Consider the following 26,191-nt stretch of genomic DNA (forward strand, 5'->3'; position numbering starts at 1 on the left):
GGTGGTAGCTTCTGCAGTGGAACTGGACTTTCCTGAGTCTGAGAAGGACTGTAATAAGCACCTTGTTCAAGAGAGGGGAGTGACTGCCATCTTCCCAGCCTCCTTCTAGGCTTTGTTGAGGGATTCCACCTCATTAATATTACCAAGCTATAAACTTCGCTGGAAAGCCATCTTGTCTCGGAGCTTTGTTATCCAGGAGGCTGGAGATTGCCTGGGCTTTCTTCTCCTTTGTAATGTCACTCCGTAAGGAGGGCCCGCCCTCTGTCATTTAGGCTAGGAAGTGTTAATACATCAAAAAACACACGTTCTTTGGAGTCATCGTATTCCACTTCTGTGCTGTACAGTTCTGTATAGTAATCTGCAAACGCTTTGGTGATTGCCTGAGGGTCTGTGCGCAGTTGCCCCACAGAATCTTATATGTCAGGGATGGTTGTCAATGCTCCCCATTGTTTTAATCATAATAATAAGCCTTAAATCGTTATAGCATATATTCCGCTTACATGGTATATACTGTGTTGCAGTCTAGTATGGCATTTTCTAGTCTATGCCTGGAATGATCTGTTGGGTTGGTAAGGTGGGCCTGTGTCACGTTTGATATCTTATTCTAAGGTTATCGGCTGTTCTGCCTGCACCTATTGGCCATTGCCAACTCTTTCATTATTTGACTTCTGATGGTGGCCTTTGCCATATGTGATTTCAAGTGCAGTCTCTCATGGGACGTTTTGTAGCAAGAAAAATTGAGGTGCCATGTTTCCTATGCCCAAGGGACCATGCAGGGTATGAGAGTAGGGGATGCTGTAGTGAGGCGGGGGGGGGGAGATATCATGGGGAGGAAGGCAGTCATGCTTAATTGTAACGTTTAATATCGCAGGGTGGGGCGCAGGTGTGGAGAAGTTGCAATAAGCCAGGCATAAGAATGACCACTGTGACAAGATGGCAACAAAAGAAGTCTCTGGAGATAACCATCAGCTGGTGCCGACTACCACTGAAGCCTACTCTCCTGTGTCTCTGGTAGCCGGTGCCGTCTTTAGGGGTGATTTTCCTCTGTCCCCAAGATTGTCCTGGGTGAGCTGCCCCATGCAGTGGGTAGCCCTGTCTCTATCCTTGTCTGTATTTGAATTGAGTTAGCAGTAGACAATTCTGCCTGTATGGAAGGTGGGCTAACCTTTCTGCAGTGGTGCCTGTTGGAAGACCAGTGACCAGTAGGAGGAAACGGTGAGGAGAGGTCCATTCTCTACTCTTCCAGGTTGTCCAGGAACTGAGAAATCAACAAAAATTGTACAGAGTTCCCCAGGGTGGGTCAACTGAAGTAACTAAATCTAACCTCTCTCTAAAGGAATGTGTAAAATAGGGAATGTGATAAATCCTTTGCGGAATTAAGGATGCCTCACACAAGTCAACGGTTGGACGACTGTTGCCATCCCACCCGATGATCGTCCAGTGTCATCATTGGCTTCCTGCTCCTGCGGCAGGCTGGCGATGCAATGCCCGTCGGGCAGCACGAGGTGCTGCACTTTAGCGGAGTTCTTTTATTCCTTTGCCAATGGGTGTATGAGTGTGAGGGGCCTAGGAAGAAAGTGCAATAGTGAGCGTGAGTGGAATTTAAAAAAAGTCAGTAGAGTCCATTAGGCAAAACTTTAATAGCATGGCTCACTGCTTTATTAAAGATGAGGGGTATTGAGGTGTGACGGCTAGGGTGATCAAGCCTCATTCAACCCTCAATTAGAGTGTGGTCGACATGTTTCATGCCTCTAAGGCAATTCATCAGGACCAGAGTGCTCATCAAATTGCTACCGGTTCCCCAGTGATTGAAGGAATCGAGTATACGACCTGTATTATGTCGTGGAATCAACCCTTCATTGAGGCCCTCCCTGGGACTAGGAAAGGAGACAAAAGAAGGCTACAGTCAATAATATGTCTGTTTCTGAGAATATTGTTACATGTGATAATGACATGCTGATAGTTTCTTGTGATGGAGGGGATCACAGACCCCGTGGAATGATAACACTCGTGTGAGAGAGGGTTAAAATTTGTAATGGAAGAACGAAGTGGAACCACGTCCTGCTACCGCCACATGTGATCAGCAATTGGCATGCATTATTTATATTCACATCTATGGCGTACCACACCATGCTCAATGTCACATGTGTGTCATGCAGGCATCGGTAGGTGTGCGCATTCACACAAAAATAATTAAAATGAAAATGGAAGAAAGTACCATTGTGACACACTGACTGTTGGAAATAGGCATATTGTGGCTAGCACCAATATGGTGATCATCCTAAATACAAGTCTTTCGTATTGAGTCAACCCGAGTAAGTGGTGAGCAGAGAAGATCTTACCCGCAGTCCCTGGTCGGAAATCCCACAGACTGTCCTGGTGGGGCCAGAGCTACGTGAAAGTAACCTGAAACGAAGTAAATTCACCGCTTGTCATGGGGCTAGTTAGCGGCGAAGCTTACCGTTAATTGTGGTACCGATCGGTGTTCAACCACGGCGATCGTAAAGAGATGCCTGTGGTGAATATCGCGTTGGTACAGCGCATCTTACCTTACTCGCTTCTGGCATAGGACCTGTAGTCACCTACCCCGCCCACATCAGTACACTCACAGGACAGCCGGTCAAACCATTATGCGACCCCGCCACTTAAGATAGCGAGAAGCGCGGGCGCCGTGATGGGCGTGTCCCGTGAGTGTTGCTAGGTTGCGCGACGCGGAAGGGTGTAGAAAGCGAGGATTACCAAACGTGAATGGGTTGGTAAAGGCAGACGCCATCTTGGAACAGGTTTTAGGTAAGGATAATTCAGTGTTGGAGATAATGTCTGCTCGGACAAGGATAGTGAAGTCCGAGTTTGTATTATCTGGCCAGCATCGTCCAAGGCACCGCATCATTAAGGCCAAGTTCATCAGTATGCAAACGATGTACCCATCTTTGCTCCATTTTAAAGAGGGCTTGTTGGCTTATTGAGGGATGACATTCCAGGATAGTCCATTGCATATTCTCTGCTGAGTGATTTTGTTCTCTGCAGTGGTCATACAGTCTTGTGTGGGTCTTTAGACAGCGGATGTTGCTATTATGCTCCATGATGCGTTGTTTCACAGGACGCATCGTCATCCCAATATAGATCATCCTACAGGGGCATATAAGTACATAGATACATCTTGAGCTATTGCAGTTGGTGTGTTTATTGATGTTCTAGGTGAAGTCCCTCGACAGTTCTATAGTTTTACCCTGGATAGTTTGGGGGCAAACTACACAAGATCCACAGCGGTAGTGTCCCGTAACCGGTGGAAGATCCCATAGGGTCTTGACGGGCCGGGTGCTCAATTTTTTGGGACGAGTGTGAATCAGAGTGTCTTTAAGGTTCGCTGTTCTCTTAAATGCAAAACGAGGGCGCGGCAGTTCCATACCCGCTGTATTGAGATGATCGCCCCAGTTGCGAGGCCTTCTGCACTTGGATTAACCAGCAGGACCCATTCCTAAAGTTCACGGGCACCATCTCTGAGACATCGATACCCTTCTTAGATCTAACCATTCAATTAGATCCCACTACGATTACTACCACCCTGTTTAAGAAGGAGACCGACAGAAACAGTCTACTCTTGTATAATAGTCATCATACGAGAGCCCTGAGGGAAAACTTGCCTTTTGGGCAATTCCTCCGCCTTCGGAGAAACTGTAGCTCTGTCCAAGACTACAAACAAGAAGCGAGTATCCTGCAACATAAGCTCCAGGATAGGGGATACCCTACACGACTCCTTAAGACATCACTCAAAAGAGCACTAAATAACAACAGAGAGTCATTGCTTGAAGTTCACACCAAAGAGAAAGATGATACAATCACGTGTGTAACATCCTACACCAAACATTCCACGTTCATAAAAAAGACTGTGAACTCACACTGGGGGATTCTCAATACAGCGGGTATGGAACTGCCGCGCCCTCGTTTTGCATTTAAGAGAACAGCGAATCTTAAAGACACTCTGATTCACACTCGTCCCAAAAAATTGAGCACCCGGCCCGTCAAGACCCTATGGGATCTTCCACCGGTTACGGGACACTACCGCTGTGGATCTTGTGTAGTTTGCCCCCAAACTATCCAGGGTAAAACTATAGAACTGTCGAGGGACTTCACCTGGAACATCAATAAACACACCAACTGCAATAGCTCAAGATGTATCTATGTACTTATATGCCCCTGTAGGATGATCTATATTGGGATGACGATGCGTCCTGTGAAACAACGCATCATGGAGCATAATAGCAACATCCGCTGTCTAAAGACCCACACAAGACTGTATGACCACTGCAGAGAACAAAATCACACAGCAGAGAATATGCAATGGACTATCCTGGAATGTCATCCCTCAATAAGCCAACAAGCCCTCTTTAAAATGGAGCAAAGATGGGTACATCGTTTGCATACTGATGAACTTGGCCTTAATGATGCGGTGCCTTGGACGATGCTGGCCAGATAATACAAACTCGGACTTCACTATCCTTGTCCGAGCAGACATTATCTCCAACACTGAATTATCCTTACCTAAAACCTGTTCCAAGATGGCGTCTGCCTTTACCAACCCATTCACGTTTGGTAATCCTCGCTTTCTACACCCTTCCGCGTCGCGCAACCTAGCAACACTCACGGGACACGCCCATCACGGCGCCCGCGCTTCTCGCTATCTTAAGCGGCGGGGTCGCATAATGGTTTGACCGGCTGTCCTGTGAGTGTACTGATGTGGGCGGGGTAGGTGACTACAGGCCCTATGCCAGAAGCGAGTAAGGTAAGATGCGCTGTACCAACGCGATATTCACCACAGGCATCTCTTTACGATCGCCGTGGTTGAACACCGATCGGTACCACAATTAACGGTAAGCTTCGCCGCTAACTAGCCCCATGACAAGCGGTGAATTTACTTCGTTTCAGGTTACTTTCACGTAGCTCTGGCCCCACCAGGACAGTCTGTGGGATTTCCGACCAGGGACTGCGGGTAAGATCTTCTCTGCTCACCACTTACTCTGGTTGACTCAATACGAAAGACTTGTATTTAGGATGATCACCATATTGGTGCTAGCCACGATATGCCTATTTCCAACAGTCAGTGTGTCACAATGGTACTTTCTTCCATTTTCATTTTAATTATTTATGTGTGAATGCGCACACCTACCGATGCCTGCATGACACACATGTGACATTGAGCATGGTGTGTTACGCCATAGATGTGAATATAAATAATGCATGCCAATTGCTGATCACATATGGCGGTAGCAGGACATGGTTCCACTTTGTTCTTCCAATACAAATTTTAACCCTCTCTCACACGAGTGTTATCATTCCACGGGGTCTGTGATCCCCTCCATCACAAGAAACTATCAGCATGTCATTATCACATGTAACAATATTCTCAGAAACAGACATATTATTGACTGTACCCTTCTTTTGTCTCCTTTCCTAGTCCCAGGGAGGGCCTCAATGAAGGGTTGATTCCACGACATAATACAGGTCGTATACTCGATTCCTTCAATCACTGGGGAACCGGTAGCAATTTGATGAGCACTCTGGTCCTGATGAATTGCCTTAGAGGCATGAAACATGTCGACCACACTCTAATTGAGGGTTGAATGAGGCTTGATCACCCTAGCCGTCACACCTCAATACCCCTCATTTTTAATAAAGCAGTGAGCCATGCTATTAAAGTTTTGCCTAATGGACTCTACTGACTTTTTTTAAATTCCACTCACGCTCACTATTGCACTTTCTTCCTAGGCCCCTCACACTCATACACCCATTGGCAAAGGAATAAAAGAACTCCGCTAAAGTGCAGCACCTCGTGCTGCCCGACGGGCATTGCATCGCCAGCCTGCCGCAGGAGCAGGAAGCCAATGATGACACTGGACGATCATCGGGTGGGATGGCAACAGTCGTCCAACCGTTGACTTGTGTGAGGCATCCTTAATTCCGCAAAGGATTTATCACATTCCCTATTTTACACATTCCTTTAGAGAGAGGTTAGATTTAGTTACTTCAGTTGACCCACCCTGGGGAACTCTGTACAATTTTTGTTGATTTCTACGTTACAGGACATGTACATTGGACCCCGTTAAAAATTGTCCGCTTTCTGTTCCCCCCTCTTGATATAATATGTCCAGGAACTGACTCAGATTTTCCAGATCAGTGCAATCTCGGGATTTCCCATCCATCATGACCCATCCACAACATGGCTGACTTTGGGGGACCTTAATTAGTGTCCCATTTTTAGGTCTCGCCTGCGTTGCGGGTCATGCGCTGCGCGCCTTGGCGAGATCTATTGTCATTGGTTTTCTGGCCGGTGTCTTTGGATGTGGGGTTAGTGACCGCCCTTTCTCCCTTAGGCTCCGCCCACTCGCCTAGCGTTGCAGCGTATGCGTGGTGCGTCTCTTCACGTTGTGTCCTTGCCTCACGCTCTAGCCCCCTTCTCTGAGAGGCTTGCTGTCTCTTCCTCTTTTTCGCCCGCTTTTACTTTCACAAAGGCAGCACGTCGCACTTTAACATTAGCGGCCACGCGCCTTGTTTCTGGAGCTGCTCTACGGAGGCCTTTTAGCGCAGTCAGATTAGTGCAGAAGGCTCAATTCTTATTGCTATTTGGCACAAATAGCGTAACACTACTGTACATTTTTGTGGCAGCGCATTCGAGGGTGATGTTTCAAATAGTTGAGGTTTCCGTGACACGTGGTGGTTCCTACTGTCATCGGCGCAGTGCTCTGCACAGCCTTGTAGGGTAAAATGAGGCCCTCACCCCCTGCAGAATGTGGCGAGGGGCCACCGAGTCTCCCATAACTAACAGATATTCATTGATCTTGGGCTGAAAGCCTCCCCCTCCCCTGGAGGGTCCCCACCCTTCTGCTGCTGCAGAGGCGTGCGGCTGGCCCTGGCTGTGCAGTGCTTGCCTGTGTGCACGCGCTGTTTAGTGATGCGCTGTGACATGATGTTCCTCCAGAGAGTGCCGCGTGTTGCAGTTCTGTGGGTGAATCCAGTATTCAGTGAATAAGTGCAGTACTAAGTAGTGCTACTCTATTGAAAGTGGTCTGAAGCGCTGTGCTGTGGTGTTTTCTAACTATAAGGGGAGTGTAATGTAATACGGTCGTAGACAGGTGTTTTAATTTGTGAGTTTGCCAGTACAGTTGTGTGTGTGTATGTGTCTGTGTGGGAGCGGTGTTAGTAGGGAGCCGGGGAAAAGAGTGATGATTGGATAGGTGTGCTAGTGTTGTGAGTGCTGTTCGTTAGTGAAGTCAAGGGGTAAAGCCATATATGAACAAAAGAAAATTGCACCCCCTAAATTTAGGGAGTGACCCTCTGTGCGCTGCTTCTATGAATCGCCAATTCAATTTAAGCAAAGTAAGATCAATGGTTATGACCACTATTCAAACAAATTCTTAAAGAAAATCTGTAGTGTCAACAGTCTTTGCAAATGTCTTTATTCAACTTGTAATAAAGAACTTAGATCAATGTTGTCATTCACATTAATAATGTTTTTTTCCATCATTCCCAACTGAATTATATCATATATGACATGGTTCCAATGCATTTTGTGCCCACGAGGCGCTTCATCAGGGGAATCTATCAAAGAAAATATGTTTGTATGAGGACCCACACGATAAAATATGCAGTACACAAGTTGCAAATGTGTTATGAGATTAGTGATTTGAAATTAAACGATTGAATAGGATTAATCAGACGACAACCTGTGCCAAGTTCAGAAAAAATGTGAACCTAAAAAATAATGAAGAAGCCAAAAAGTGGTGCAAAGTAGCGTGAAAGAAATAAGTGCCCGGTTATCTGATACACGCTAAGCAAACAGAAGGTAAGTACCTGATCCAACAATAATGAAAGTGCTCCAAGTATGTAAACGCGGTGCGCCTGGTGTCAGTATAATTCAGCGTGATACGAAAAACAGAATGAACAAGTCTGCCACCAAATAGACTCACAGATTAGCCCGAAAGCCGTAGACTCGGCAAAGATTTCAAAACCGTTGTGAACGCGGAAGTGCCCCAGCGTATATGTGAGGATGTCGGGTAGTTAGAAACTGAAGACGTCAAGAAAACTCTCAGTCAAGTATTCTCCAATGGCGGCCATATTAGAGTAGGCAAAAGATCGCCTAATATTAATCATTCCGAATAAAATGAGTGTCATCAAGGTATCAAAAACATTCGACTTGTCAACCAACGAATGTGACACAATATATCAAATGCGAGATATGAGAAACGAAATAGAAACCAAATACATTAAAGATGTGAATGAGGTGTCCCGAGTGTCCAGATAAGAAACCAATAAGTTGCTAAGTGTAAAAAAATTAATTAAGTAGGTCAGTCAAAACAATTGTGTGGGTGCAAAAAAACACTAAACAAGTAAAATTCTAAAAGAATCCTAAAAAAAGCTAGAGAGGTAAACAAATTATACTACTCTTAAAGAGATGAACCTAAACCATATGTGATCATACATAACATAAGCAATATGTGTTCACAGGTAACATGAGAATTCCAAGCGGTCATTAAGCCCATAGGGCTTCATAGCATCAAGTCTACATATCCATTCATTTTCCTTCTGTAACAGTCTTCTATTCACATCCTGGTTTTCTATGTTGGAGAGGGTCTCTAGGACCATAAATTGCAATTGAGAGATGTTGTGTCTACTATCGTTGAAATGCACAGCTATGTTGTATTTTTCATTGTTTGTCCTAATGTTGCTCTTGTGCTCTGATAAGCATATTTTTATTTTCCTTGTGGTTTTGCCTACGTATACTAGGCCGCAAGGGCATTTGAGTAAATAGATCACGTTCGTAGAGTCACAGGTGCCAGTTACTTTTAGTCGAATTGGTGTACCTCTAAGTGGGTGGTTGATCGTAGTCCCTTTGATAATGGCATGGCAATTATTGCAGTTGTGGCATGCTAAAGTCCCTTTTGGTTGACCGGTAACTGAGATTTGACTGGTAGGTTTCAAAATAGCTTGAATATTTTTTGCTTCTAGTAAATGCAAATCTAGGTTTGTCTTGAAAAATGCTTTTAAAATCAGGTTTGTTGGATAAAATCTGCCAATGTCTTAGAATCGCTTATTTGTATGCATGACTCTTAGTGGAAAATCTAGACACTACTACCATACGTCTTTCATCAGATCTTTTCGTAGTTTCTAGTAATTCCATGCGTGTTTTGGCAATACATTTCATTTCAGCTTTTTTCAAAATTTCTGAGGGATACCCTCGTACCTGAAAGCGTAGGATCATGTTCTGTATTTGATTGTTAAATTTAATAGGGTCTGAGACTATTCTTTTTACTCTGTAGAGTTGTGATAATGATAAATTATTTTTGAGTGAAGATTGATGGAAACTCCTGTATTGCAATAAGTTGTTTCGATCTGTTGATTTTTTAAACAGCGTAGTGGTAATTTTATTTTGTTCTATTTGTAGTAGAACATCCAGATAAGAAATGATTTTATTGTCTATTTGATAAGTGAATTGAATCTGGTCATTGATATTGTTCAGATTGTCAAGTTATTGTATCAAAATTGAGTGTGGTCCCTGCCATAAGACAAACATATCATCTATATAACGGAAACAAATCTGTGCATGTTTTTTCCAGTGTTCACCATTCAGAATGTAGTTTGTCTCAAAATTGGTCATGAAAATATTGGCGTAGCATGGAGCTGCACAGTTGCCCATGGAAGTACCTGTGAGCTGTAAAAAGTAATCATCTTGCCATTTAAAATAGCTTTGATATAGCGTAAAGTTTAGTAGTTCCATGAGAAAAGTTTGAAAATCATGATCTAATTGTGATTGTAGTAGCATCGCTTCAACTGCTTCTATACCAAGGTTGTGTGGGATAGAGGTATACAAGGCTTTGGCGTCGATTGTGCATAGCCATACTTCTAGGTCCTCGGGTAAAGTAATCTGAGAAATCTTGATTAAAAAATCAGTTGTGTCTTTGATGTAAGTTATAGCTTTAGTCACAAAATCTTTGAAATGTATATCCAGAAACTGACCCATCGGTTCGTGAATGCTTCCTCTGGTGTTCACAATTGAGTGAAAAGGAGGATGTTTCAAATCCTTGTGGATTTTCGGGAGCATGTAAATGGATGGTGTGGTGGGATATTGTTTTGTGAGAAATTTCTTGGTTTTATGGAGATGGAACAATATCTGCTCACTCTTACTTACACTCCGGCCATTACCCCTATTTCCGAATTTCCCTCTGCTCCACTTTTATTCCCTGGTTCTCTCCCACCTCCACTCTTCCACCATCACCTGCATATTTTCCACATTCCCTCATTCTCACACCTGGGTCTCTGCCTTTTACTTCTACATATTTCTTAACTGTTTCTCTGTCTCCCAGTTCCATTGTCCCTCTTACTCCTCGTCCTCCTTCGTCACCCTCCCATGTCATAAAGGGTCTCTCCATCATCTCCCACCTTTCTCTTACCTTCGCCTCTCCCACTCCCTCCCTCTCTAGCTCCACCAGTCTCCTTACAGATCCCACCTTTCTTCTATTTTTTTGCCCCCACCTTCTGCCATCGGCATCATTTCTATTTCTCACAGCTCCAACATCACCCTTCCCATTTCCCTCTCATCTCTAGTGCTCATTCTCTCACCACTACGTGCTCCGTCCCGCTTCTCTTCCCTATACAAACAGCATAATTTCACTCAATGCTACACACTTCCACACCACACAATTCAACTCTTCACATTCCCATTTTACACCACATAATTCAACAGCAAACCACATCATTTAACTCAACAACACAATTACACAACACACCACATACATTCAATCCATACCACAGAATTCCACATCATGCCACAAAAAACAACAGAACACCACATAATTAAACTCCTCTGCATACCTCTCCCGAACACAAAATACCATTCCAAATAATTACACTCCATAATGCACAATGCCACTCCACATAATTCCTGTGCACTCAATACCACATCTTTACTATCCACAAAAATCCACTGCACACCATACCACATAATTACACTACACTACACTAATCCACTCCATACCACACAATTCTACCTCATAGAATTTCACAACTAACAATACCAATTCAACCCACACAATTCCACTCCACCCCACCTACATCTACGACACTCCAAACCAAAGCTCATGGGTAAAAAAATATTATCATTTACAACGCCAATAGCTCTAACTCTCACAAATGTAAGACCTATTACTTTGCAGATGCTTGTTGTAGCTGCAGTTGGAGTTGTAGAGAGGCCTTTATTTAGGCATTGGTCTCAGTTAAAAACTCTACAGCAATCTGAATTTAATGGCCATCCAGTTTGTAAGGACCATGTTTCTAGGCTGCTGTTAGAACCAAACGGGCCTGCTAACGGCATAGAAAGCAAGCTTTGATTGGTCTGGGACAGTTTGCGGAATCTCTTTGTGGGTCTCTGGAGCATACCCTGTGGGCCCGTTGTTGTTCGACAGGCGGGTGAAAGTAAGGCTTAGTAGCCGCAGTAGTAGGCCTGTCAGCAGGCTTTGCACATCAGTATACACTTCCATCTTTTCAGGAATCCTGTCAAATCAGACGTTATAATGCTTTGCTCTGTCCTCCAAGTCAATCCAAGTCAATCCCCTTTTGTTTGAGATGCCAGATGTCTGGGCCCCAGGAGTCCACATTGTTTAGTTGTTCTACTAGCAGGGTGGTATGTTTGTCAAAGTTATCCACTTTCTGGTGAAAAAAGTTCATATCCACCCTTAAGGTCTTCATTTCTGTTGTGAGTTTTTTGCATTCATGGTACCTAATAGCGTCCTCACCTCTGAAATCTCCTTCAGAATGAATTTCATAGAGGCCTCCTCTTGTGTCGTATGTTTGGTACCTGATGGTGCCCCCCCCAACATGGGTTTACCGCTCAACATGTCAGTGGGCAGGTCTTATCCAGGAGAGAAAAAATATAAAAATCACTGTACTGCACCAGGTGCTGCGCATCCAAGAATGGCAGTAAGCAGGCACAGCCAAAATCTCCATCCCCGACTAAGTCTGTCCCACCTAGGAGGGCAGATGACGATGAAAGACACTATTGCATAACTGACATCTGGAGGATGTCACACATGGCTGGAGTGTGTCCCCACAAGTGGGTGTTCCGTGGGCAGTCAAGAAGACTTTGCAATGGGAGTGTTGGGAGGCCAGTCAATGTCCTTTAATAGCCTCTGCAAAACTGAGGAGAAACCTGGTCAAGCACTTCAGAGCACTCTCTGAAGAATTCTGGAAAGGGACCATATCTCCTCTTCCACAAGTCCCTTGGTCACTAGAAGACATCAATAGGCTGCCATAAATTGTGTTCCACAAAAAATAAGTCATCTTGTGGGAGGGGGGGTGACTGGCTCCGATGTCTCTCAGAGCCTCTACACTATGGCCATTGATGGTCACCCACTGCCTATACTTCTTAGTGTTATCAGGCAGATGAGCTCTTGGTACCATCTCACTGTCTCCTAAAGAGACCAGGGATATTTCTGCCGGACCCTACCCCTCTTGGGCACCCGACTCCTCCCCCAAGGCTAAACTAGCCATTTCCTGGGGTGGTGCACCAGTGGGTACAGTGCTAACCTTCTTGGGATACCTAGGATTCCCTTGGAAGTGACCCACCAGACCAAAACCATAAAATGCCCTGGGACCCCTATGAAAAGGCTTACCTGTCAGGACCAATGGCTTCTTTTCACAGCGAGGCTGGGACCCTTACCTTGGTTCCAAAAAGGGGGTGGGGTCGCACACTACTCACACACCGGCGGAAGTTGCCCCTAAGGACTCTGGTCATTGTAGTAGAGTGTTCGCGATGCATCATCTTTCGATCTTGCTATCTTCGCTGTCTTCGCCATCCCTGGACACGTGTTTCGGGTTTTCAACCCTCGTCAGCAGGGATAGGCAGTGTTCTGGGGTCGCCGATGGCTGCCAATATCTGCCAGGTATAGTACCACTCCGGCACGTAGGTGCGGGATCCCAGGCTCGTCAGCCCGCTGCTCAAGGGAGCTTTAAGTTACAAAAAGGGGGTGGGGTCGCACACTACTCACACACCGGCGGAAGTTGCCCCTAAGGACTCTGGTCATTGTAGTAGAGTGTTCGCGATGCATCATCTTTCGATCTTGCTATCTTCGCTGTCTTCGCCATCCCTGGACACGTGTTTCGGGTTTTCAACCCTCGTCAGCAGGGATAGGCAGTGTTCTGGGGTCGCCGATGGCTGCCAATATCTGCCAGGTATAGTACCACTCCGGCGCGTAGGTGCGGGATCCCAGGCTCGTCAGCCCGCTGCTCAAGGGAGCTTTAAGTTACAAAAAGGGGGTGGGGTCGCACACTACTCACACACCGGCGGAAGTTGCCCCTAAGGACTCTGGTCATTGTAGTAGAGTGTTCGCGATGCATCATCTTTCGATCTTGCTATCTTCGCTGTCTTCGCCATCCCTGGACACGTATTTCGGGTTTTCAACCCTCGTCAGCAGGGATAGGCAGTGTTTTGGGGTCGCCGATGGCTGCCAATATCTGCCAGGTATAGTACCACTCCGGCGCGTAGGTGCGGGATCCCAGGCTCGTCAGCCCGCTGCTCAAGGGAGCTTTAAGTTACAAAAAGGGGGTGGGGTCGCACACTACTCACACACCGGCGGAAGTTGCCCCTAAGGACTCTGGTCATTGTAGTAGAGTGTTCGCGATGCATCATCTTTCGATCTTGCTATCTTCGCTGTCCTCGCCATCCCTGGACACGTGTTTCGGGTTTTCAACCCTCGTCAGCAGGGGTAGGCAGTGTTCTGGGGTCGCCGATGGCTGCCAATATCTGCCAGGTATAGTACCACTCCGGCGCGTAGGTGCGGGATCCCAGGCTCGTCAGCCCGCTGCTCAAGGGAGCTTTAAGTTACAAAAAGGGGGTGGGGTCGCACACTACTCACACACCGGCGGAAGTTGCCCCTAAGGACTCTGGTCATTGTAGTAGAGTGTTTGCGATGCATCATCTTTCGATCTTGCTATCTTCGCTGTCTTCGCCATCCCTGGACACGTGTTTCGGGTTTTCAACCCTCGTCAGCAGGGATAGGCAGTGTTCTGGGGTCGCCGATGGCTGCCAATATCTGCCAGGTATAGTACCACTCCGGCGCGTAGGTGCGGGATCCCAGGCTCGTCAGCCCGCTGCTCAAGGGAGCTTTAAGTTACAAAAAGGGGGTGGGGTCGCACACTACTCACACACCGGTGGAAGTTGCCCCTAAGGACTCTGGTCATTGTAGTAGAGTGTTCGCGATGCATCATCTTTCGATCTTGCTATCTTTCGATCTTGCTAGGGGCGACACCGCCGGTGTGTGAGTAGTGTGCGACCCCACCCCCATTTGTAACTTTAAAGCTCCCTTAAACACCGGGCTGACGAGCCTGGGATCCCGCACCTACGCGCCGGAGTGGTACTATACCTGGCAGATATTGGCAACCATCGGCAACCCCAGAACACTGCCTATCCCTGCTGATGAGTGGTAATACCCCGAAACACGTGTTCAGGGATGGCGAAGACAGCGAAGATAGCAGAAGATCAAAAGATGATGCATCGCGAACACTTTCCTACATTGACCAGAGTCCTTAGGGGCGACACCGCCGGTGTGTGAGTAGTGTGCGACCCCACCCCCATTTGTAACCTTACCTTGGTTCCGTTGGGAATTACTTTGGGCCTTTTTTGGAACTCCTTCTGTTCACCCTTATCCCCCCACTCTTCTGCTGGGGACCCTGCACACCTTTGGCGGAGTCTCCCACATTACCTTTTTGGACCCTGGTACTGACCCAGCGGTCCGCCTTTAGAGCAAGCTTCTTGGGGTCAGTCAGCTTACTGTCAATCAAGTGCTGGCGCAGCTCTGGAAAACAATTATCTGACAAGTGCTCCCATGTAACCAAATCATAGAGCAGTGAAAGGGGATAGGAGCACGCTGCCATCACGGCACAGCATCATTACCTCTAGGCATCTTAGTCGATGTAGTACATTGTTTTTCTCTCAGTGCAAAGTTCGAAATGATAATTGGCTAATGCCATATTTTTAATAGCGTATCCCTAGACATGTGCTTCTGGATTCCTCCATCATCAGTAGGGAAAAGTTTGTAGGTTGCAGGACATGCTGCCACTTAATTTTCACAGGCAAAATTCCACTCAGGGCAAGCAGGCGCTCCCAAGCTCGTCAGCTCAAGCGGCTTAAGGGAGCATTTAAAACGGTAAAGGAGATAGGAGCACGCTTCCATCAAGTCACAGCATCATTTCATTTATTTGCACAACCCGTACTACCAATTTTTAGTCATTTCGAAGAGCTATATGTTAAGAGTAGAGGGATTATCCAAAGTGTGGGTGGGATACAATACAAGAATAAATAGGCAATTTAACAAGACAGGGTGATAAAGTTTGAGTTTCACACTGATTTATTCCAGTAGGCTTTAATAATGTTTTTAAATTTCAAGACAATTTGTTCAAGTCTGAGATGAAGGATAAGGGTGTCCTTGGCAGTGAAGAGATCATCTGCTAAACTGCTTGTAACTGGTGGAACTACTGGGTGATTTGCTTACGCGTGATAACTGAAATGATTGGTAAAATCTTTCTGCTATTTTCTGACCTTTATTCTGTCTCTTTCTGCTCATTTCTCACTTTATTTTGCCTCTTTCTGCCCATTCCTGACCTTTATTTTTCCTCTTGTTGCTTTTTCTCACCTGTATTTTGCCTATTTCTGCTCTAGGCTGACCTTCATTTTGACCCTTTCTGCTTGTTTCTCTCCTTTATTTTACCTCTTGCACATCTATGCAAAAGTTTAGGCCCTGTTACCAAGTCCCCGAAGGCAGCCAACTGCACGTTCAGCACAGCATTTGAGGATACCCTGCTGCTCATGGCCAAATGCTGTGCTGTACAAAAGGGGGTGGTGATGGACGGAGCATCTGAATCAATCAAACACTCACACCCAGTCAAAAGATCTGGGTTTAATCCATCAACGTTCTTTAGCCCACTCTGCCACCCCAGTTCAGACATGGCTATATGCAAATCAGTCTGACCCTGTGCCTCATGGGAACAGTGCAGCCCGAACTGCCAAGCCATGTCTTCCCTGGACCGGAAACAAGCATCCTGGGACCGGTTTCGGATTCATAATCCTCATCAGCCAGGCTATCTTGAATCCAGTGGCCAAGTGAACAAGGGACTCACGTCTGAGCATACCCTGCCATACTTAGGGCGAACAAAGCGATACAAAAGGGGATGATGGACGGAGCGTTTGAACAAATCAAACACTCACCCCCAGTCAACTGATCTGGGTTTAATCCATCACCATTCTTTAGTTCACTCAGCCACCCCAGTTCAGACATGGCTATATGCAAATCAGTCTGATCCTGTGCCTCATAGGAACAGTGCAGCCCGAACTGCCAAGCCATGTCTTCCCTGGACCGGAAACAAGCATCCTGGGACCGGTTTCGGATTCATAATCCTCATCAGCCAGGCTATCTTCAATCCAGTGGCCAAGTGAACAAGGGACTCACGTCTGAGCATACCCTGCCACACTTAGGGCGAACAAAGCGATAGAAAAGGGGATGATGGACGGAGCGTTTGAACAAATCAAACACTCACCCCCAGTCAACTGATCTGGGTTTAATCCATCACCATTCTTTAGTTCACTCAGCCACCCCAGTTCAGACATGGCTATATGCAAATTAGTCTGACCCTGTGCCTCATGGGAACAGTGCAGCCCGAACTGCCAAGCCATGTCTTCCCTGGACCGGAAACAAGCATCCAAGGACCGGTTTCGGATTCATAATCCTCATCAGCCAGGTTATCTTCAATCCAGTGGCCAAGTGAACAAGGGACTCACGTCTGAGCATACCCTGCCACACTTAGGGCGAACAAAGCGATACAATAGGGGATGATGGACGGAGCGTTTGAACAAATCAAACACTCACCCCGAGTCAACTGATCTGGGTTTAATCCATCACCATTCTTTAGTTCACTCAGCCACCCCAGTTCAGACATGGCTATATGCAAATCAGTCTGCTTTGTACGCCCTAAGTGTGGCAGGGTATGCTCAGACGTGAGTCCCTTGTTCACTTGGCCACTGTATTCAAGATAGCCTGGCTGATGAGGATTATGAATCCAAAACCGGTCCCAGGATGCTTGTTTCCGGTCCAGGGAAGACATGGCTTGGCAGTTCGGGCTGGACTGTTCCCATGAGTCACAGGGTCAGACTGATTTGCATATAGCCATGTCTGAACTGGGGTGGCAGAGTGGGCTAAAGAACGGTGATGGATTAAACCCAGATCTTTTGACTGGGTGTGAGTGTTTGATTGTTTCAGATGCTCCGTCCATCACCACCCCCTTTTTTACAGCACAGCATTTGGCCATGAGCAGTAAGGTGTTGGCCACAGGGCTTGGCTTGCCACCAGGCCCTGTGGCCGATCCCACAGCAGGTGGCCATCCCCACACCACACATGGTCTTTGGCATGTGCAATGTATGGCTGGCCTCTGAACCCCCAGGGCACCCATCCAGTGGGGCAAAACATATGTATTAAGGGTAGGGGACTTGCAGCCCCTCCCTGACCCATTATTGGTCCTGGGGACCCCATCTGGGGCAAGTTACAAAATAAAAGAGAGGGGGCTTGTGGTCTCTTTCCCAAGGCCTTAAATGACCCCAAGGATCCTATCCTCTGGGGCCAAATACAATTAAACAGGGGAGGAGGGCATACAGTCCCCCTGCCTGAGCCTTAATAGGCCCTGGGGACTCTATCCCCCGGGGCCAAACATAATGAAAAAGAGGAGCCTTCTTGGGCCCCAGGGACCCCACCCCAGGTCCTAAATGTAAGGGGAGAGAGATGTGCAGCCCCCCCCTCCCAGAGCCCTAATAGGCCCCAGGACCCATTCTCCGGGCGCAAATACAATGAAAAGGGTAGGAGCTATGTGCCCCCCAAACGCTATTAGAACCTTGACACCCCATCCCCTAGGCCGTTCATTTTTCTTTTAAAAGGGGAAGGGGTGGCACGAGCCCCATCCCTGACCATTTTTAGGCCCCGGGTACCTCAGGCCATTGTTTTTTTTAAAGGGGACAGGGGCCATGCGGTGCTCCTTGCTGAGCCTCTTTGGCCCAGGGGAATCCATAGCTCGTGGCTGTCTGTTTTTTTTAAAAAAGAGATAGAGCTATGTGGCACCCCTTCCTGAGCCTTATTATGCCCCAGGGACCCCATCTCCCGGGGCTGTAGCTTATTATAAAGTGAGGTAGCACAATCCCCTTCCTTGACCTTCTTTGGCCCTGGGACCCCATGCCCCAAGGCCGTTTTTTTAAAAGGGGAGGGGGGCTGTGTGGCCCTCTTCCCTGAGCCTTCTGAGATCCCAGCAACCCATCTCCTATGGTTGTATTTTTTTTTAAGTGGAGGGGGCCAAGTGGCCCCCTTCCCCAAGCCTAATTTGGCCCTGGGCCCCATCAACTGGGGCCCACATTATTTAAAGGTAGGAGCCCTGGTGCCCACCTGGGGCACCCACAAAGCACATTTTGGGAATCACAGGGGAAGTCCCTGGGCTCCCTGCGACCACAGCCAGCTCACTGCATGCTGCAGGAGCCAGCATTCCTCCCGCCCAGTGGGAGCAGCTATTTATGCTGCTCCCTATGTGTGGAAGCAAACTATTGTTTTGTTTTCCTGCCTGCATCAGTGTGGGCAGGGAAAAAGAATACTAATCTGCTCCAAGCCGGCAGGAGCATTCTTAAAGCTCCCGCCATCTGGGAGCACACTTTGTATTTGCTCCCATTTGCCAGGAGTTTCAAAAATGCTCCCGCCAGATGGGAGCAAACACATGTTTCCCAGCCCGCTATAGTGCAAGCAGAGAAACCACAATGTCCTTGGGTGGACTCAATGGGACCAGCAAGTGAGCCGGCTTCAGGGGATGAATTCTCCAGGGCCAATATAGGGTCACAGCCGCCCGAGGGTAGAATATGGCCTGAGGAGGGGTGCTGCACATCCCATAGTAATTAAATTTGGCCTCGAGGGATGGAGTCCCCGGAACCGCAAACAGCTTGGGATGGAGGGCCCTGTGCAACCCTCCACTTAAAAAATACGCTGGACCATGGGGTATGGGGACCTGAGAGCCCAATATGGTTTGGGGGGGAGACCATGCATTTCACTCCCCATAATAATGAATTTGTTCCCTGGGGAATAGAGTCCGCAAGGCCAAAATCATCTCGAGGAGGGGGTCCATGCACCCCCCTCCCTGCAATAATATAACTGGGCACCAGGGCTGCAAACGCCCCCCTTACCCCCCACCATTAAAAAATGCTTGCCCAGGACACCATTTTTTTTAGGGGGGGGGGGGCTTTGGCCACGATCTAGCAGGAGTCCTGCAGAGTAGGGCCAAAAATGTTGGGTTTCACTCTGGGTCCCTCCATGGGATATAGGGGGGCAGGGAATCCACATCCTGCTCCCTTATATCATTTTTGTTTTTAATTCAGGACAGGAGACTAAATCTTAGGGTCCTGTACTGGCTGCAAGCAACATTTTCTCTCATTCTTTCTGGCTGCCAATCAAAGCTCTCACAGGAGCTATTTTTGCTCCCAACTTGACAATCCTGTACATGGACAACCTTAAAATGTGTACCATTCTGACTCCATCCAATCCTTTCCACAGTGGCATAGCTCTGTGGAAACGATACATTGATGATATTTTTATGCTTTGGACAGACTCAGCTGAATCCCTCACACAAATGCTTCATTCGCTCAATAACAATAGCGGAGGCCTTAAATACACACTATCTCTAAGCAAATAGTCTATTCCCTTCCTTGACCTTGAAATTAAACACCAAGACGGTCGCCTCACCACTAGTCTTCACCGTAAACCTACAGAGCGCAATACCCTACTCAGCTATAGTGGCCACAATCCCCGGACCTTGAGAGATTCACTTCCCTACTCACAATTTCTTTGTATTCAACGAAATTGTTACTTCAAGGAAGATTACTTTGCTGAGGCAAAGACACTCAGTAACAAACTCCGCAACCAAGGCTACCCTCGCAAACTTGTGCGTCGCTCTCTCAAAAGGACCTGGGACTGTCCCCGCGACGTCCTCCTGGAACCACGGCCCAAGAAACACCAGGTCAGACTTATCTGTGTCACAACTTTCTCCCCAGCCTCTAATGCCATACGGAAATGCATTCTTAAACATTGGCCAGTACTCAATGCCGGTGCACTAGATATAGAACACCCTATGTTTGCATTTAAAAGAGCCAAAAATATTAAAGATCTCCTTGTAAGGGCAGCACTTACGCAACCTGCATCCAGAGTTACGATAAATGATTTATGGGGCCTACCCACCCTTACAGGCCACGCGAAATGTGGTGAATGTGTAGCTTGTGAATCCACAATTGAAGGAAAAACATTTATGTATGAGACACTTAAGTATGAGTGAAGATACTTCACTAGCTATAATTCGTCAAATGTCGTGTATGCCATTTTTTGTCCCTGTATGAAAATCTATGTGGGGCAAACTACACAAAAAATCAAGCTACGTATCGGCCAACATCGCAGCAGGATCGATGCAGTACCCCGAATGCACCCTTAGTTGAGCACTTTCAGGCCATGGGACACAATGAAAAGGATTTCACATGGACCATTATTACTGCCATCAAACCACCACCGAGAGGAGCTATAATTTTATCGCCGTGCTTCGCCTATTTTTATCGCTTAGAAACCTTGCTATTATCAAGGTTTATCTCCTAAGCGATAAAAATCGTCCGAAATGCATGAATATCGCTGAAAAGTCCGCGATATTCATGCATTACCGAGCAAATGCTCTTAGCCATGTTATCCACCTACCATTGGATAACATGGCTAAGAACAGCTCAATTATTGTATGGCCACCCTTCACCATTAAGTGACAGCGACCCCCCAGTCCGTGTCCTGAGGAGAACCCGCAGAATCAAATTGGGTTTGAAACGCGTTGACCTTCCTTCCAAGATACAAAATAGACGGGGCTTGATAGGAATTAACTAATACACTTGCAATCACCTAGCCTCTCATGTGTCATTCCTAGCCATAGCACCCTATCTTGAACTTCATTATGTATCTTGTGTCGGTGTTGACGAGTAGGCGAATATAATCATCAGTTAGTCCACTTGTTTATTATCATCCAGGACTGGTGCCTCAAAAACAATCTGATTGAGGCATTATATAGTTGTCTATGTGATTCTTTATGTGACAAATTCTGTTTGTTAAATCATTTTGTTTGACATGTTTATATCAGTATATTGAATGTATGTATGTATTTGTTTAAATAGTCTGTGGTTTTTTGATGTCATAAAAATTTATTTCAAACATTTTATAAAATAAGAATTCAACCTGCTCGGCCATTGTTTTTGTTTACTCTATAGTAGAGGTCCAGGCCGGCCAGTGACAGGACCCAAGCCTTTTGTTGCTTTCCTTAAGAACAGCTCAGGGCAGGCGTTAGCTTTTGGAGATATTCGCGCTTAGCGTGAATATTTCCAAAAGTAGGTAATAGGAGATAGCGATGTTAGCGACTGTTTCCAGTCGCTAACATCTTGGCACACCCACTTTGCATGTCATTAGCGATAATTATCGCTGACATGCAAAGTGGGCCCCAAGATGATCGCTATCTCCTACTAGCTGTCGCTAACTGGTGTTAGCCACAGCTAGGTAATAGGGCGATAAAATTATCACCGCTTTAGCTAGAAAAATTCCCGCTAAAGCAGTGATAAGGCCCTCGGTAATATGCCCCTAAATTTTGTTCCTTTTATTTTTTCAGAACTTGCCGAATATCGCCAATCCGCGATGGCATTGCCTCCAATTGCGTAAAACTAGCATACCCGTTATTTCTGGGTAAGCATAAATCCCTGTGCCCCTAATCCACCACTTGGGTCTCTCCCACCGCCCAGTTCCTTAACTGTTAAAATTCTTTCAGGTCCTTGCCACGCCCCTCATGAATGAATTCGCCCGATCCGTACTCATCCTACAATTTTGCACTGTTTGCTTAAATCAATGGTAATTCCCTACCCTCTTTTTCACTGCGCCGTACATCACTATGTTGTTGGTTATTTATCCCTACCCTCTCAGTCTCTATCCCGATCTCACTGCGCCGTACATCACCAATTTTACATCCACACTGCGCCGAACCGAGCGCAATTCTTCCGCATGCAGTTAACTCCAGACCACTGCTCAATTCCTGTTTTTAATATCCACTTGAATGCGCCGTACTTCACTAATTTATAATTGCACCGCGCTCTTCATTCTGAATTCCGACTTCACTGTGTCGCGCTTCAGAAATTGTTTATATGCACCGCGCCGGCCCCCGCATGTTTCATCCGCCCGACTAGCTTCTCAAATCAAGAATGCGGATTCTTCCAATTGCTATGACGCTGTCACTTCACTTACCTTTTACGCACTATTATGCACGTTATTTCAATTGTCTCACTACGCTCTCTGTATACTTAAAATTGAGGAGTTACTAGTGAGGAGCGTTACTCTACTTTAGTGCCTCTTGTTTTGTAACTGAATCAAACGTCTGACCTTGCACTTGTTAAATGTCATTGCCAAGTCACTAAATTTTGACCAGATTGGTCCATGCCTAGCAAATTGTCTTAAAAACATTATTTTTTTCTTTTTCCCATTTTTCTCCACTGAAAAATCTTTCTGTTTACATTTTCATGATAATTGTTATGTATGTATGAAAGGCAACTGTATGAATTCAAGACAGGCATGCTTAATATTACTGTCCTGAAGATGATGCCACACATCTAAGTCCTGGCATTGAAACGTCGACACCTATGTACCATATGTCTCTTAATACCTAGAATGTATTGCACAATGGTACCTTGATTGAATTAAGTCTGTGTACTGAATACTGGGAAACAGACCGCTTCGCCCGTTTTTGCCTAAAAATTGCTGCTTTGTCTTGTTTTGGTTGGGTCACAGGCTGTGCCCCCTTGACATTACCTTCCCATTTTGTGTTACTATTTATACCTGTTAAAATAAAACTCTGTCTGGCTGGACAAAGAACATACTGACTATTTAGCATATGGTGATTCAAGTGTTCAACTTCCTTGTTCTAGGGACCCCTGTCTTTAGTAACAATTAAGCGCCCAAGGTCCATAGTTTATTATCTTTGGGTTCCCTTGTCGCCTTAAAAAAAAAACAAGGGAAAAAAATCTCCCTGGGCCAACCAGAGAGCTCTATTTTGAAATTGGTGCTCCTGAAAACCTCTTGTGGACCCAGCCTTCCAGATATACATATTTAATCCTTAATTTCTCAAACACTACTGAACGGATTTACACCAAATCACAAAAAGCACAGTCCGCGGACCATGATCTAGCATTCTGCCATATTTTGTGTAAATCCGTTAAGCAGTTTTTGGGGAAGTCCTGCCTAAAGAAGTCTATGGAAAAGGCTTGAGGATTTTCCATTTTGATACCCCCCTTTTTTCTCAGCCCCCACTTGACAGGCCACCCCGAAACTTTCCATGCTCAAACTATGCAAAAAAGAGCACTTTCTTGGAAATTTTTGTGGAGAATCATCAAATAGCACACACGTTATTAGCAAATCAATAAATGCTTTTGCTATGGAAACAATGGCCTTATTATAACCATCCCGTGTCGACTGCCACTGTGCAATACATATTTCATCATCAAAATGTATTTATGTGAAGTTAAGTATGGTAAACCAATACTAAGTCATGTATAAATATACACCTAGTTGATATTTTTGCTACGGTATTTAAACTGCAGTATTAATATGCAAGTCAAGTCAAGCAAGCTTTATTCGACGATTGTCATAAAAGCATGTTCCATATATAAAAAGTACATGTATACATTTTAGTAATAAAACCAATTTAAAATCAGATTATACAATTTCATGAAATAAATAGATAAAATCATTCCATTAACAGTACAAATGTGCGAAATGTTACTACACAATTATTAGCAAAGATACTTAGTCTTAATATGCAAAAGAAGGATTTATAGAGGATTCCCTCGATCCACACATCTGTACTTCCATGCCTGGCCTGTGCAAACATCTGTCTCTGGTGCTATAGGTGTGGTACATCAGATGAAGATAGAGGGATCTTGCAGTTATTATGATTGAAAACAGCCTTGGGTGTAGCCTGCATATTTGTGAGCTGCGAAATACAGATGGTTCAAAGATCAAATACATTGCATTACAGATTACTTACATTTCATTGTTGGGGTGATGCTGTTCCAAGGCACCTTATAATGAAATCCGGAGCAACTTTCTATGGAATGAGCAAACTTTTCTTCCCTTTTATAGATTGATGTTGATCTTTTTCTTTTCTTTAAAATAACTCAACTGCTATTGTGGCGATGAATCGGAGTGAAATATCTTATAAGTGATGTTTGTCAGTGAGGCTAATGCCTCACAACTGACCCCTAAAACCTTTTCAAATTGGCAGAACTAAAAAAGGATGTGTTTACCTTTTAAATGTAATTCATTGTTAACATCCTTCATAGCTTAGCTGGTATTTTCAATTAAACACATAAGGGTTTTCTTTTGATTGTCTTTGGTTAGTGCCCCGGAATCCTTCTGATTGGTGGGGTTGGATGCTGGGTATAGATCTAGAGTGTAAAAATACTAAACTGAATAATTGCATTTTGCATCTATTTTTATTTCCTTTGAAACTCTCCCACACTGAATGTATGTTGTTTTGATTCACATTTTCTTTTTAAATAATTAATTCTTCTTCTAATTTGTGTGAAACACAACTTTGGGGCATATTATCAAGGGGGTTTATCTCCACTTTTTTGGCTTTAAAAGCCAAGAAAGCGGAGATAAAATTATCTCCCTATTACCTAGCTGTCGCTAACACCAGTTAGCGACAGCTAATAGGAGATAGCGACCATCTTGGGCCCCACTTTGCATGTCAGTGATATTTATCACTAATGACATGCAAAGTGGGCGTGCCAAGATGTTAGCGACTGAAAACAGTCGCTAACATCGCTATCTCCTATTACCAACTTTTGGAGATATTCGCGCTAAGCGCGAATATCTCCAAAAGCTAACACCTGCCCTGAGCAGTTCCAAGCCATGTTATCCAATGGGAGGTGGATAACATGGCTAAGAGCATTAGCTCGGTAATGCATGAATATCGCTGACTTTTCAGCGATATTCATGCATTGCGGCGATTTTTATCGCATTTGCGATAAACCTTGGTAATACCAAGGTTTATTTGCGATAAAAATCGCCGCAGCTCAGCGGTAAATTTTTGTCTCTAACCAAGCAATAGCGATAATTATCGCTATTGCTTGGTAATATGCCCCTTTATTTTTTTCAGATGTGTGTTAATTTTAAAAAAGGATGCTACATTTTTTCTGCCATCCCACCAGTACACCAAGCCCTGCTTCGTCCAGAAGAATTGTTTACTTTATTGAGGCAAAATGACCATTTTCTGAGCACTGTACAGAGGAACTATGGCTCGAAGATGTATTGTTCTTCACAAACTGGAGTGCAGAGTAAAGAAATGGCTGCCTTGCTCTGTGTGAATGAGAGGCAGACCAGGACTATAGTTGACAAGAGTCGCCCACCAACCATGGTATCTCTGTGGTGCTACTGCTAAGTCCATCCTTGAAGGATGGACTTATAATGTGGCACAAAGGCCAGCCGAAATATCTAGCATAAGATTTGTACTTGTAGTGCATCATCCAGTACAAATAGGTCTATGTAGGCAACAACTCAAGAGTAAGACAGGTGAGATGTGTGATTGTTGGTAAAGCTTACATATTAGCTGTAGGTATTTCAATTAATGTACCACTTGAGCCCTTATCCCTTGCTTGCACCTGCATTCCCTTGTCATTTAAATTGGGTACAAAACCAGATAATGCCACATTAATAGATCTATGTCTCTTTTCTTTAGGGGCTGGTGCGAAACAGTTTTGGCACAGCAGAAAGGTGAACTTTTAGCACAAAAACTGCAGGCATATTTACAAAGAAGTGACGGAGCGCGGCGTTAGCCTTCTTGGCTTAACCCCGCACTGAAACGCAGGGCTGCATCGTATGTGTGCTGCTTTGTGCAACATCAAAATCAATCGGTGGTGCAGTGGAATGCCCACCGCAACACCCATTGCCCACCCCTTTCACGCTGAGTACGGCACGAAAGGATGCCTTATTTACAAGGCAGAGTTAAGCCACGTTAAGTGGATTAACACTGCCTTGAATATAAGGCGATGCCCATATCGCCAGAAGAA

Source organism: Lissotriton vulgaris, chromosome 9 (genome assembly GCF_964263255.1).
Source record: "Lissotriton vulgaris chromosome 9, aLisVul1.2, whole genome shotgun sequence".
NCBI classification, from domain to species: Eukaryota; Metazoa; Chordata; class Amphibia; order Caudata; family Salamandridae; genus Lissotriton; species Lissotriton vulgaris.